The 16,487-nt window shown below is 41.7% G+C and overlaps 1 non-coding gene across 1 annotated transcript; it reads left to right on the top strand.

The window, feature by feature from the left end:
• Positions 1 to 277: 277 nt before the first annotated feature.
• LOC141602885 (small nucleolar RNA R71) lies at positions 278 to 384 on the top strand. The gene has a single exon (XR_012524791.1). It is a non-coding gene; the product is annotated as a small nucleolar RNA R71 (small nucleolar RNA).
• Positions 385 to 16,487: the final 16,103 nt, after the last annotated feature.

Raw genomic sequence — 16,487 nt, 5'->3', positions numbered from 1 at the left:
TTTAGCCATGGCCTTCTCAAACTTTAAGTTAATGGTATCAATATGAGCACTAAGTTGAGCACCCAATTGAGTAATAGAGTCCACTTCATGCTTTCCTCCTCTAGTAGCCTTGCGAGGTCTACTATATTGTGAGTTATGGATCGCCATTTCCTCAATCTTGTTCCAAGTTTGATTATCGTCAACTTCGGTGAACATACCATTTGATCCCATGTTAAGAATGTTTCTTGAGTCTTCATAAAGACCATTCCAAAATTGTTGTACCAAGAACCACTCGCTAAGTCCATGATGAGGACATGAGCGACAAATTCCTTTGAATCGCTCCCAAGCTTCATACAAAGATTCTTCATCCCTTTGCTTAAAACCCGTAATTTGAGCTTTTAGCATGTTAGTATTTTCCGGAGGGTAGAATTTTTTGTAGAAAGCTAGAGCCAACTTCTTCCAAGAGTCAATTCCAAGAGTAGCTTTATCAAGGCCTTTCAACCATTGTTTTGCGGTGTCGATTAGAGAAAAATGAAATAAGACCCATCGAATTTGGTCTTGAGTCACACCGGTTTGTGAAATCACATCACAATAGTCACAAAAAGTCTCCATGTGAGAATGAGGGTCTTCACTAGGCATCCCCCCAAATTGGCTTCTTTCGACTTGATACCCGTCGTTGTGAGTACCAAAGATAAAATTTATAATCTCCTATTAAGACTAACCTAGGCTAGTGGTAACAGGGTCGAACCACAAGGAGGCAGTTGTAAACTTTAGTTGATTTATGTTCAGTCCGAGGTAACTATTATGGGGGTTGGTTTGAATAGGTCTAAGACTAAGAGCAAACAAAGATAATAAACTAAAAATACGATTTAAACAGATAAAAAGAGGGTACTAGGATGGTCGGGTCATTATAGCTTCGGCGGCAGCAAACTGAGTCGGTCTGAATCAAACACAGGTAAGGCGGGAAATAAAGAGGTCCTCTCGGTCCACTCTCAACAAATAGCATCTCTCGATCTCGCTATAGGTCCCTAATGTCACTAATACTAACTTTCGTCCTGAAAAGTGACTAATGGTCCAAACTATACCTATCTTTTGATCTTAGCACAGTTTAGTCGAGTTAATTGATGGTCTAATAACCTCCCCTACCTTTCGATCTAATGGGTCAGTCACGAAATAGGTATCTAACTGGTCGCATGCATTCGATTCGTTAAATACGAGATTAAATTCAATCAAAACGAATATGAACCCTACAAGGTCAGTCGATCGACTGGCAATGTCAGTCGATCGACCAACACGCGAGACAGTTCTCCCTAATCTAATGCCGCCTACGCCATAAATCGCCTACATCCTAGCACTAAAGAATTAGCTACTCATGACGAAGGTAATAACAACAATAAAACTAATGACAATTACTGAATTCATGCTTAAAGTAAATAACAACAATGACAAAACGATAATTGGCTTTTCGGGACACTAGCTATCAAACCTATACTAACAATGAAAGTAAAACAGTAAAATTGGGATTAGGGCAGAAGGAATACCGAGATTCAGCGGAACGATTAAGAATAAGAACAGGAAAAATCCAATGCCAACCGATGTTCCAAACCCTAACTACCCGAATGAATAAAATTCAAAGTACTGTATTTGTGATAGAAACTTAGATAAAAACTTGATATCTAAACTGATGGTTTTATGTTACGTTATATAGCAATCAACGCAACATCTTATTTCCTAAACCTAAACTTCACGGGCTTCAAGATTCACGGTCTTTCAATTCACGCCTGGAATAGAAATCTGGTCGATCGATCGATAATCTTTGGTCGATCGATCGCTCCTCTCGAAAAAGTGGCTTCGGAACCGAGCATTGGTCGATCGATCGAAAGTGACGGTCGATCGATGGATGATTTGCTACTTGACTTCTTAAAACTCGTGGACTTGTCTTTTGGGCCTTGGATTGCGCACCAAGCTCGTTCCTTAAGCAGTTCCTTTACGTCATTTGCAATGCAGATTACTCGGGGGCGGATTTGGCTTGATTTCCCGTTGAATTCTTCACATTTCTGCAATAATGTACAAAATACGGAAGTAGACGGAAATAGGGAGAAATGTAGCATAAACTACAAGAATGAGCTCTGAAATGCGTGTAAAATGGGATGTAAAACATCATATAAAAGACACGCATCAAACTTCCCCAAACCAAACCCTTGATTGTCCCCAAGCAAGAACTAGACTCGATCTAATGACCTAATGAAACGAGTTCAATCTCAGAGCGAAATGCAAACTGTTAAGCCTAAACCGATTTAATGCACAACCAACAATCAATTAGTAATGTGAATCATGCAAACGAATTATAAAGTCGTCAAAAACTGCTGCACCTTTGACTATAGAGACTTATCAAACTGGACTCTCGCGGGTCGCTCAAATCACTCAATTAAGCACAGGTGATATATTTGTAAGATAGAAAGAAGTAATTTTGTAGTGACTCTCACCTAACTACGACCTACGAAAACATGCCAGCAATAAAATATGAAAGTGACCTCTACGACCGTACATACGCATTCCAACCGAACAGATGACCAATGACACATGCCGAGGTATATATGGGATATGTGAGGTATGGGTAAGAAGAGGCAAAACATTTTATGGTAAAGTGGAGGTACAGGTGATCAAGCTAGTACCAAAACGGAACCAAGGACAACATCCAACTTCTTTCTCATAAACAAATGAAATGGTGCTATAGCAAGCACAAAACTCACAATCTCCAAACTATCAAATCAATAAAACTCCCCATAGGATGTGAATGAAACATGGGAGCAAAAATCGCCAAAAGATAAGGATTAAATTATGCGAATTGATCTCTTTTCCCGAATCTCAGTCGATCGACCATGTGTGGCAGTCGATCGACCCATTTGAACAGTACAGGACCTCTCTTTTTTTTTTTCTTTTTTCGAATCATTTTTTTTTTTTTTTTATTTCTGTCTTTCCTTTTTTGTACTTTTTTCTTTCCTCCTTTTCATTCTCCCAACAAAATCTCATAAGAGCATATGCTACCAAAAACGTAGTGACAATCCCGAAAACACAGACTACTAGCTTGACAAGGGACAGCTAAATGTAGGATGTAGTAAATGGGACAAAAAGGATATTTTTGGCAGTGTGAAGCTTATGGGTAAAATGAGAAAAGGAAACCTCTTCCACATGTGTCAACAAACCACAAACCGAATGCATACAGGTGTTAAGTAGATCAAATTCATATTCATGCAAATTAAGGAAACATGTCTCATAAGGAGTACTACTCATATTCCTAGATGAACCGGTCATGAATGTCACCAGTTATAGGCTCTAATTCTCAGAATATATGATGTAGTTTGCCATAAATCTAAGTCAAGTCTCAAGTCCAGCAAATAATTAACGAAAACTCGTAGGTATGCACTTACGATTCTACTAATAACATGTAAGTCAAGCAAGGCTCAGGCAAAACAGGTGCAAATGCAAAATCATCATGGAAATACTACCGTTCCGACTCAATCTATATGCTAAAATAAACGTGCATTTTATGGGAATTATTGAAATTTTTCAATTTTTTTTGAATTTTTCTGTATATATAAAAGAAATGAAATAAACAATGCAAAACAAAATTAAACGTGAATGCGAGCAAATGATATGCGACGCAAAACCCTTCCCCAAACCAAATCGCACAATGTCCCCATTGTGCAAAATCATGTAGTGAAGAAAAGAGAAATGGGAATTTGCGAGAAAATAAATAAGCAAGACGCAAAGGAAAGATATGGAACTCACAAGACTCTAAGTGCAGCAAAGGAAACCTCCCCAAACCAGCGTGAGCTAGGAAGTTTCTGTAGCCAGCAGTGCTACCAATAGGAGTGCCTGAAAGACAGAGAATACCACGCATAAGACCGAAGAAAACAATTTTGAAGCGTAAAAATTGTGCACAAATGAGACAATGGAAGAAATAGATAATTCGACGGAAAATAAAGTGGAGTAGAAGACTCCCTTAGGTCCGCATATCAACCAAACACAGCAGGGGAGAGGTCGTAAACGATTATAGCAGCAGCAGTGGTCGATCGACCAAGGAGATCAGTCGATCGACCAGGTGGACGTGAACAGAAGCTCCTGTAAACCTGCAATTCAGTCGATCGACCATATAGGCCAGTCGATCGACTGAAAACACTGCTGCAGTGTCTTATTTCTTCGTAATTGCTCAATGATTTGAGCTAACAAGCTCTAAATACCTGCAAATGCACAATAGTACGCGCCAAAATTGCGCAAAACCCAGAACGAAGTCTAAAGTACTTAAAAAAAGAAAATCCTAAGCAAATAAAATAAAAGCGAAGTTTTCGCGCACACAAAAAGCAATAAAATTGTCTTAACAAAGCAGATAAAGAGAAGTTTGTAACGAGATTGATCAACTAATAGTTGATCAAGAAGGACCACGGTATGGCCCACTTCGTCGGCTTCTGGCTACTAGAGGTAGCCTCGATGGTGCTCATCTTTTCAGTTGCACCCTTCTTAGCTTCAACAGTCGGAGAGCTCAGCTGATCAGCTTCGTCACCTCCCCAATCAAGGACTTCCTTGGGATCGTCAGACTCCAAATCAGACCATCTCACCTTGGCTGGCTCATCTTCCACTTCCTCATCGGTCCCATAGCTTAGGCATCCAAGACCTCCTCTTTGAATGATAGGCTTCTTTACAGCTGGCACAACTTGTAGCACTTCCTTCCCCAAACCAGCTCCTGCATTATCTAAGACAACAGATTCTTCCTCCTTCTTGCTCCCAATCCGGGGCGGAGGGGTTAACACAGCAGTAGTAATAGGGACAGTCGATTCAAGAAGCACAAAGTACGATCTCTTTTCAGAGACCGTATTACAAGTAATGTGAGCCACATGGCGTCCTTCTTTTTAGCAGGTTGGTCAAAGATGATAGAATGTTTCCCAACCTTGAAGGTCAAGGTTCCTAAACCGACGTCAATAACTGCACCAGCAGTGTGCAGAAACGGCATACCCAAGATAATGGGAATATGGTCATCCTCAGGCATGTCAAGGACAACAAAGTCAACAGGGAAGAAAAACGTCCCTATCTGGACGGGTATGTCCTCTAGGACTCCTATGGGCTCGACCGCAGATCGGTCAGCCATCTGAACTGCCATCTCAGTTATTGCAAACCGGGTCAACTTGAGTTTCCTGGCTAGACTCAAGGGCATGACACTTATGCTAGCTCCTAAGTCACATAATGCCTTTTCGATAGAAAAGGTACCTATGCTGCAAGGAACTGGAAAACTGCCCGGGTCTTCTAACTTATGGGGGCGCAGTGTGAGACAAGAAGGAGCATGACTCTTTAGTTAACGCAACAGTGTGAACGTGTTTAAGCGATTTTTTCTTTGACAACAACTGTTTCATAAATTTAGTATATGCTGGCACTTGGTTAACTAACTCAAGGAAGGGTACCTGAACATTTAAGCTACAAATAACTTTCTCAAATTTACTAAAAGATACCTGTTCCTTCGTCGGCACGAGTCTCTCCGGATATGGGGCTGTAAGGAGTACCTTAGCCCTCTCCTCTAAATCGCGTGTGCCGGTATCCTTGGACTTAGGCTGAAAGTCCGTCACCTTTTCTTTGTTGAAACTAGACCCCTCCTCAGACCGTCTCAAATGAGACCCATTAACCGTCATCGGATCGAACCGGAGCCGGATCGACCCATCAAGACTCGGGTCTGCGCTTTCAAAATTTTCGGGACCGTGGTACCCCGAAACAAGTGGTCTCTTAGATTAGTTGGCATCAAAGGACGAAATTCTTCAGCATCAGTAGCGATCTTAGTCGATCGACCACTCTTCTCAGTCGATCGACTGAGATGTACTGATTTAAGCTCGTAACTCGTGTTTCAGTCGATCGACTAGGTATGTCAGTCGATCGACTGAAATACCTGGCAGACGTCTTTTTCTTTGATTTGTTCGTTGAAGCTTTCTCTTGACTTGTTTCCGGCTCATCTTTCTCAACAGCATCTTCAACCATGGCAGGACCATCAAGGGTGGACCCGCTCCTCAAAGTGATGGCATTTAGGGTCTCCTTTTGTTCGGGTTGAGTGGGTAAGTGTCCGGTAGCTCGAGTGTTACTTTTACTAGCCAGTTGAGCAATTTGGTTCTCTAGTAACTTCATCCCGGCCTCTCTTGCTTGGGACTCCTTTAGCAACAAATTCTTTAGCTCGGAAAATTCAGAATTTTGTGATTGTTGCTGCTGCGGCACATAAGGAGGCTTTTGATATTGTTGTTGCTTTTGATGAGGAGGCACATATGGTCTTTCTTTGTGGCGGAGGTTGAGTTGGATTCAAAACATTCTGGCTTCTCCAACTCAAGTTTGGATGCGGTGGCTCGTAGTAGGTGTTTGTCTGCCTATAGTGTTGAAAGGCAGCACAAGATTCAAAGGGACTAGGGCAGTTTTTCGAGACATGGCCCTCAACTCCACACCTTTCACAAACGAAGGGACCGTCTGACACGGCATTAACTTGGTATATCCCACCTTTAGAAGCTCCTCCTAGCTCATACTTGTCAAATCTCGCGGTGAGAGCCTCAAGTGCAGCAACAGAGGAAGATTCAGCAGCTCTCCTCTGGTTCCCTCTCGAATTCCCATACTCGGCCTTGTGGGTAGCTAGATCGTCAATGATCTTCCACCCCTTGGTTGCTCCCAAATTGTCAGCAAATCGGCCATTAGCTGCAGCATCCAAAATGGCCCTCTGATCGTCGTACAACCCATTGTAGAAATGATTGCACAAACTCCACTTTTCGAACCCATGGTGCGGTATAGTTCGCACCAACTTCTTAAATCGGACCCATGCCTCGTAGAAGTTCTCATCTGGCCCTTGTTTAAAGCCCGTGATTTGAGCTCTAATAGCAATCGTCCTTGAAGCAGAAAAGTACTTCTTGTAGAATGCTAATGCCAATGTATTCCAATCAGTGATCCCTAGAGCAGTCCGGTCCAAGTCTCTATACCACTCCCTTGCAGCATCACGAAGGGAGAAGATGAACATGGTCTCCTTAATTTGATCCTGGGTCACGCCAGCTGGTGGGGGAATGGAGCAGCAGTAGTCAATAAAGGTCTTCATGTGCTTAGCTGCATCTTCATTTGCAGCTCCCCCGAACTGGTTTCTCTCTACCATAGTAATATAGGCAGGCTTTGGTTCGAACTTTCTGGCATCTCCCGGTAATTCGAACCCCTTATATAAGTTATCGGCTGTCGGCTCAGAAAAACTAGCTATACTTGCTTCTTCGGCCATGACTGGAATTTCCGGAGAAGTAACTGTCTCGGCTGAAGAAGTGGAAACGGGTGAAGACTGTGGGTCTTCTTCGAACAGATCGTTCTCGTAATAGCTTGACAGAGTACTCAGCTCTTCCTCTGTCGGTAATACTCTTTGTGTTCGCCTCAACTCGCGCAAGGATCTCTCAAGCTCAGGGTTCAATGGTACTAATTCTCCACCCTATGACCTGCGCATAAGAAGAAACTACAAAAAGAATATAAGAAAAGTTTAAGGAACGGATGTCCCTTAAACTAAGAGAGACTAAAAATAAAAACAACTAAAATTAGGACTATTGCCTCCCCGGCAACGGCGCCAAAATTTGATACCCGTCATTGTGAGTACCAAAGATAAAATTTATAATCTCCTATTAAGACTAACCTAGGCTAGTGGTAACAGGGTCGAACCACAAGGAGGCAATTGTAAACTTTAGTTGATTTATGTTCAGTCCGAGGTAACTATTATGGGGGTTGGTTTGAATAGGTCTAAGACTAAGAGCAAACAAAGATAATAAACTAAAAATACGATTTAAACAGATAAAAGGAGGGTACTAGGATGGTCGGGTCATTATAGCTTCGGCGGCAGCAAACTGAGTCGGTCTGAATCAAACACAGGTAAGGCGGGAAATAAAGAGGTCCTCTCGGTCCACTCTCAACAAATAGCATCTCTCGATCTCGCTATAGGTCCCTAATGTCACTAATACTAACTTTCGTCCTGAAAATTGACTAATGGTCCAAACTATACCTATCTTTCGATCTTAGCACAGTTTAGTCGAGTTAATTGATGGTCTAATAACCTCCCCTACCTTTCGATCTAATGGGTCAGTCACGAAATAGGTATCTAACTGGTCGCATGCAATCGATTCGTTAAATACGAGATTAAATTCAATCAAAATGAATATGAACCCTACAAGGTCAGTCGATCGACTGGCAATGTCAGTCGATCGACCAACACGCGAGACAGTTCTCCCTAATCTAATGCCGCCTACGCCATAAATCGCCTACATCCTAGCACTAAAGAATTAGCTACTCATGACGAAGGTAATAACAACAATAAAACTAATGACAATTACTGAATTCATGCTTAAAGTAAATAACAACAATGACAAAACGATAATTGGCTTTTCGGGACACTAGCTATCAAACCTATACTAACAATGAAAGTAAAACAGTAAAATTGGGATTAGGGCAGAAGGAATACCGAGATTCAGCGGAACGATTAAGAATAAGAACAGGAAAAATCCAATGCCAACCGATGTTCCAAACCCTAACTACCCGAATGAATAAAACTCAAAGTACTGTATTTGTGATAGAAACTTAGATAAAAACTTGATATCTAAACTGATGGTTTTATGTTACGTTATATAGCAATCAACGCAACATCTTATTTCCTAAACCTAAACTTCACGGGCTTCAAGATTCACGGTCTTTCAATTCACGTCTGGAATAGAATTCTGGTCGATCGACTGATAATGCTGGTCGATCGATCGCTCCTCGAGAAATGATGGCTTCGGAACCGAGCATTGGTCGATCGACTGAAAGTGACGGTCGATCGACTGGATGAGCTGCTACTTGACTTCTTAAAACTCGTGGACTTGTCTTTTGGGCCTTGGATTGCGCACCAAGCTCGTTCCTTAAGCAGTTCCTTTACGTCATTTGCAATGCAGATTACTCGGGGGCAGATTTGGCTTGATTTCCCGTTGAATTCTTCACATTTCTGCAATAATGTACAAAATACGGAAGTAGACGGAAATAGGGAGAAATGTAGCATAAACTACAAGAATGAGCTCTGAAATGCGTGTAAAACGGGATGTAAAACATCATATAAAAGACACGCATCACGACTAATTGGATAAATGCGGATTTTGCAATGAATTTGCGGTTAAGTGCAGTGGTGTGGGAGTACCATTGGGTAGGTTCTCCTCGGTTGGTACGGAATGTGATGAAAATTTAGGCATTGTGGGTTGATTTTGTGATTGATTTGGTGTTGGGTTCTCCTCACCTTCTCTTGCAAAAGGGTTGATGAACTCAATAGTTTTTGGTTGAATATCTACAACCTCACCAATACCTCTCAAAGTACCTCTATCAAGTCTTCTATTGGTTGTCAAAGTTCTTTCAATCTCGTGATCATGGGTAACAAGTTACGTTTTGATCTTCTAGACATGCAAAATATCAAACAACTCGAAAATAATTAGAACAAACCTTGAGGAGTTTTACTTCCCCAAGGCAAAGAAAGACACAACTAATTACAATCTAAGAAAATTAAATCAAGTTAACACCGTCCCCGGCAACGGCGCCATTTTTGGTCGGACTCACATGCAGCTTAATTTTCGGTTACTTGTCGTTAGGAGCACCTAGACCAAAACAATATTTATAACTTCACAAACAACTCTACTATTAGTAAAGAGGCAAGTAAAGGTCGGATCCCAAGGGACGGGTATTGATGTAGGATTTTCGATTGCAAGTAGCGGTGTCTAGGGGTGTCACGATTTGGGTTGAGGTAAGAAGATCACTAAACTAAATAGCAATAAAAGTAAACAAGCAAGGTGATTAAAATGAGATGTAAACAATTGACTAAAAGCACTAGGGTGTCATGGGGTCATAGGGGATTCATGGGAATTGATCATACAAACATATCTTCAAATTATAAGCAAGCAATTATTGTTGTGATGGATCGAGTTGGTTTATATCTTACAATCCTAGGAAGGTTTCGGTCCCGGAGCCGAATCGATTAGATTGTACAACACCTACAAGTCGACTTAATCCTCCTTACTCAACTATATGCATGGTCTAATGAGACTTGAGCTGGTTTATGTTTTACGAGTCTCATTGAAAAGGTAAGTGATGGGTAAAAAATGCAAGGATTCATAGGCTCGCATTTCATCAAACATAACATGTGCATAAGTTGAGATCACAACAAGCAAGTAAATAAATTATGAAAACATATTAAATTAAGCATGAATCATCCCCCATGTCGGTTTCCTCTAATTACTCATTAACCCTAGTTAAGGAAACTACTCACTCATTATCAAGTTTAACATGCTAACAAGGTTGTCAATCATATTAACAAGGCAAAACATGATGAATAAATGAAGATGATTAACAATAATTAAAAAGGGATTAAGAGAATTATACCTAATGATATTCCAAAATAAAGCAAAGAATAATAGAAGTACTTGATGAATGATTGGAAGGTTGTCAATCTCCCAATAATAACCCATATAATCTTTAATTACCCAAAATAAAAGATGAACAAAAGAGAAATTAAGGAAATGAGATTTGTATTAATATTTGATTAAAAGTTGATTACAAGGCTAAAGAGAGATTAGAATGATATAAACTACACTAGAGATTGATAAGAAGAACATGATTATCTAATTAGACTAATGGAGTATTTATAATGGGGATTAGGTACATAAATTAGGGTTTACTAAGGGCTTAACTGACGATTAAGTCCTTGAGGAATCGCTCCTCTCAAAGGAGATGCCGGTCTCCTTTTTGCCGGTCTTTCACAAATATGCGCATCTTTTATGGAGGGAAGAAGAGGACGTATGGGCCTGTAAGAGAATCCGAGCGTCCAAGGGGTCGGGACGGGCGGATTCTGGAGTGGCTGGACGGGCGTCTTCATGGTTGGAGGGGCGGATTGGTGCGTGGTTGGACGGGCGTCCCTATGGCAAAGACGCTCGGATTCCTGAAGTGTTGGACGGGTGTCTTCATGGCTGGACGAGCGGATCTCGTCACAGCTTTCCTTTTCTTCTTTTCTTCCTCTCTTCTTCCAGTAATCCACCGGGATTTAGTCGGGGATGCAAGGATTTCTTCATCATTGCCCATCTACTATAATATGTACAAAGGCCTTCTAGTCTTGTCTTCTCTTTGATGCTTGGTCATTAGATTCGATCAATTTAGCTCTATTTTGCCATGAAAATGCAAGCTTTGCACTCCTCTCCTGCCAAGGAAACAAAACCTCAAAGAATATGCAAAACAAAGGACTAAAGATAGTAAATGACCCAAATATGCACTAAAAAGCATAGGAACGAGGCTAATTCGGGGACTAAATATGCTCAAATAATGGTCACATCAATAGCCCCCATGGCTGTTTCTGTGACCATGAGATATAAACCAAGAGGTTGATCTCGTTCGGGAGGCATTAGCACTGGTGGCTTAGCTAGTATCTCCTTAATCCTGTCAAACGCCGTTTGACAGTCGTCGTCCCATATGGTATGATCTGTTTTCTTGAGTTTTTTGAAAATAGGTTCGCTGATCATAGTGAGTTTCGACATGAATCGGCTTATATACTGCACTTTGCCTAGAAATCCTCTAACCTCCTTCTCTGTTTAGGGTTGTGGCATTTCGATTAAAGCTTTGATCTTGGATGGATCAATTTCTATTACCTTCTGGCTGACGACATATCCCAGAAGTTTGCCTGACGTTACTCCGAATGCACATTTCTGAGGATTGAGCCTCATGTTGTACTTTCGCAGTCTTAGGAAGAATTTGCGAAGGTTATCGATATGCCCCTTCCTATCTTTGTATTTGACAATCATATCATCCACGTACACTTTTACTTCTTTATGCATCAAGTCATGTAGCAATGTGGTCGCAGTGCGTTGATATGTATCTCCCGCATTGATTAGCCCAAATGGCATAACTGTATAACAATATGTGCCCCACTGAGTGACGAAGGCTGTCTTATGCATATCTTCTATGGCCATTTTGATCTGATTATACCCTGCATACCCGTCCATGAAGGATAACAACGCGTGATCTGTTGTATTATCTACCAATATGTCGATGTGTGGTAAAGGGAAGTCGTCCTTGGGACTCGCTTTGTTCAAGTCTCTGAAATCAACACAAACCCGGATTCGTCCATCCTTTTTGGGTACGGGGACTATGTTAGCCACCCAGTCTGAATACTCGTAAACTTTGATGAACCCGACCTTGAATTGCTTATCGACTTCTTTGATCTTAAGAGCCCACTCGGTCCTCATCCGATGAAGCTTCTGTTTTATAGGTTTGAAACCTTGTTTGATTAGAATTCGATGTTCTGCAATATCCCTGTCGATCCCTGGCATGTCCTTGTAAGACCAAACGAAAATGTCCTTGAACTCGTGTAGGAGGTCGATGAAATTTGCCCTTTCAGTTAAGTTTAAGGTCGTCTCTATCCTAAGTTCTTGGGGTTCTAGTTCGGTTCCTACGTTGATGGGTTCGATGTTCTCTATAACTGGTGCCCCTTCCCCCTCTTGTAGTATTTCTTTAACTATATATGGAGGTAATTCGACTGAGTCTGGGTCAGGGTCATCCTCATTATCATCATAAATAGAATTGCATTCAGAAAAACACAAGGAGTAAGCAGAATCTGATTTATTCATATTAAATTTTGAAAAGAGCTGAAACAAAGAAGCCATCTATTCAGTAGTCAGTGGCGGTAAAGGGACAGCTGCTGGGACATTTCCCAAGCTATTATTACTATGCGATGCTATGCTAGGAGAAACAATGGGATGGGGAGTGACGATAGAAGAAGACTCTCTAGCGACTTCTCTAGACTCAGACTCTGATTCCGACTCTGACTCCGACTCTGACTCGAATTCGTTGTCTTCGAGTTCTCCTTTGAACATCTCTCCTTCTCCAGTAGTGACTTTGAAGAGCTTTCCTTGGTTGTTAGTCCATTTGATTGACTTTCTCCATCCTTTTTGCTGATTCGGGTTGGTGTTAGTGATCAATGTTGTGGGGTTGAAATGGTCATCTTGAAGTATCATGGTAATGATCTCATCCTGCGCTGCTCTGACAATTCGGTCTTCCCCAAACAGAAGGCTAACGGTTTGCTCGTCTAAACAAGGTGTTTGACGAGTTTTGACGGTAGGAACCGTTTCTGAAGGGATAAAGTAGCAATCGTGGAAGACCTCGATTCCAGCTAGTTGTATTCCCTTATAATGCCAAGGTTCGGGAAACCCGTGAAAATATTCATGACTCCCCTCCCTAACGAAGTATCCATTTAGGGTAGGGAGATAGGGTCGCATCTGGAATTCTTTGTCTTTATGATTTTGGAATTGAGTAAGCATTTCTAAGGCTTCTGCTTTCGTGGGCTTGTACCCTAAACCCAATGGTATCCTTTGAGAGTTTCCTTCTTTGTAAGGTGCAAAGGTATTCCTCTTGACAGGGTTTAATGGCATTCCCGGGAAGTATCTCTGGGACTAGAGTATGTGGTTAACCACTAAATTGGAGTATGGGTTGAAGTATAGAGGCGCCAGTTCCCTCTGTACAAGATTTATGCTCTGAAATCCTCCAAGCTCATATACTGGGTCTGTGACCACTTGGTTGCTTGACATTTTCTCTATCACAGCCTTGATAGGGGACAAAGTGATCGTCACTACTTTGCCATCTAGAGGAATCTTGATCTTTTGGTGCAAGGTGGATGTTACCGCTTTGGAAGCGTGAATCCAAGGCTTTCCCAGAAGTATATTGAAAGATGCTTCAATGTCCACTATCTGAAAATTAACCTTTCGCTCGATTGGCCTTGTGTCTATAGTGAGGTTAATTAGCCCTACTACTTTACGTCGTGTTCCATCATATGCTCGAACACCTTGGTTGGTAGGAGTCCATTCTAATTCTTTTATGCCCAACTTATGTGCTGTCTTTAGTGGTATGACGTTGACTGCGGAGCCGTCATCCACCAAAGTCATTGGTACGTTCTTCTTTAAGCATGTGACTGTAATGTATAGAGCGAGGTTATGACTGGCGCCAAAAGGAGGCAAATCCTCATCTGAAAAAGTAACTGGGTTAATTAGTTTAACTGAGTCTTGGAAGACTAGATTGACTACATCATCAGGCGTAGAGTTGTGCGCTCCATTCAACTTAGCCAATGCTTGCAGTAAAGCTTGACGATGGGGAAATGAACTTGCAACTAATTGCCAGACTGAAAGATCAGCCTTTGTCTTCTGCAGTTGTTTTAGTAAGTGGTCAGTAGATGTATCTTCGCCATCATTTGGTGTGATGACATTGGTGTTAGTAACTGGACCGTTAGCCGTAGGACCGTTCTGAGAGACATTTTGATATGGACGCCCTGAGCAAGTAAGGTGGTCTATATCTTGATCTTCACTAGCCTTGACTATATCCTTACTAACCTTGACTAGATAATGTTTTGTGAGGTATTTATCTTCATCGTCATCAGCCCATATTCCGTTGACGATACTGAGCTCTCTCAATCTGATGATTTCAGCTTCCAGACTGATTATTTGCTCGACTAGATTGTCAACTACTGCGATTACCTCTTGCATCGTAGACTCTTGAGATAGAATTGGAACTTGTGGCACGTTTTCTTGGGGTGCGGCGCCTGGAATACGTAGGGACGCCACCACAGTTTCCAGCTCTGAAACTTGCCTACTTACACTCTTTGCCCATGCGATAAAATCGGCAATGGTAGGAGAAATGGTTGAATAACTTCCCTCATCTTCTAGCGCATAAATCTCATCCTCGACTGGAGAAATGAGGTGTCAACAATCCAAGGTGGATTCTTCATCTGTGATCATCAGAACTCCAGGAGGATTCTGAGTATTGTTAGGCTTGCCTCCGGGAGGTAGGGGTAAACGACCATCTTCAATCATATCCTGGGAAGCATTTCTCCGTATCGTGTCCCTTCCCTCTGTAATATTCGCAGTATGCATTCTCATCCCAGAATTTAAACTTCTTCTCTAGGTCTAGTGTAGGTCCTATGGGTTGGAGCTTGCCTTGTTTCATCAACCTTTTCAGAGCGTTGGAGTATGAATCACCAATGTTTGTGAACTTCCTTGGCGGTCTATTCTTTTTAGATGATTTGACAAGGTTGACCTCATCGGTCTTGCTAGTGGAGCCGTAAGAACGACTCGTTGAACCCTGATATCCGCGACCTACCGTTTTGGACAAGAGCCCCTTTCGGATGTCATCTTCAATTCTCGTTCCTAGCACAGTCAAGTCTTTGAAAGATTTTATGTTTTGGTACCTCAAATGGTTTGCATAAACAGGTCTCAAATTATCCACGAACGTTTTCACAAGAGTGGCTTCATCTGGGCGTTCAACAAGTTGTGTGCTAGTCTTCCTCCACCTACTTAGGAAGTCGGTGAAGCCTTCTTTCTCATTTTGGGTAAGAACCTCTAGAGTGCGCATATTGACTTAGATTTTGGCATTATCCGTGTATTGTTTAGTGAACTCAATTGTGGCATCGTCCCAAGTGGCAATTTTCTTGTGCTCCAAAGAGTAGAACCATTGCTTAGGAATAGTGTTGAGAGATGAATGAAAGATCCTTAGGAACATCTCGGGTTTGATGCCTTTGATAGCCATATAATCTTTGAAGGCACGAATGTGGTTCAAAGGATTTCCATGCCCCTTGAACTCTGGGATGTCAGTCATGTTGAAGTTGGTAGGCAGTTGAGCATTTAACGTCTCATACTTGAGATTATTCTCCTTGTAGATGTCATCTCCCTTAAGGTACATCAGTTGCTCCTCCAAGTATTTGAGTCGCTTTTCAGCTTCAGTAGGACCTGGTGGGGGGTTGACTTCTGGTTGTCCAACAAAGGGTGGAAGGTTATCATGCACGCTCATGTTGGGAACATCATTCTCTGCAGGAGGAAGTCTAGTTCCCACAGCAACAATTCGGCCTTCAATAGCATTGAAGCGAGCATAAGCTTGGTCTTGGCTTGTTTAGAGACGGACGAGCGCATCTAGGATTAGATCATTACCATTTTGGGGTTGTCCATTAATACTTTCGTGACTAGTTCCAGGCATCTTGGAAACTGGGGATAAGAGATCGATGACGAATCAAAACACGATCGACCATTTTAGCACACTTACTCAAAAGAGACTCGACTCGTGAAGTGGGTGTGTGCCACTGTGTCAAGTGAGGTTTGAAAATGACAAAATTTGAAATGTTTGCCCTAGGCAACTGTAGTGTAGTTGTAGGAGTGCTGACTCGAGGTGAGGTTTTTTAAAATGGGTTTTGAGGCCCGAATTTTGACTGGACATTTGGACAGAGTTTCGACTCATTCTGCGCTATTTTAGGCCACTTTTGAAAATATTTACATTTTGAAAAGGATTTTATTTTACAAAATTTTGTCATGGTTTTGTTTACAAAACGGTGATCACGTATATGATACAAACATTCATACAGGCATTATAACGGCATGTTGAGTGCATTTAAAGGGTTTTCGCTTAAAAGGTGGGTTGCCATACCAAGCAATCAA

Source organism: Silene latifolia, chromosome 9, assembly GCF_048544455.1.
Source record: "Silene latifolia isolate original U9 population chromosome 9, ASM4854445v1, whole genome shotgun sequence".
NCBI classification, from domain to species: domain Eukaryota; kingdom Viridiplantae; phylum Streptophyta; class Magnoliopsida; order Caryophyllales; family Caryophyllaceae; genus Silene; species Silene latifolia.
Note: the sequence above shows the minus strand (reverse complement) of the source record. Positions and strands in the feature narration are given on the sequence as shown.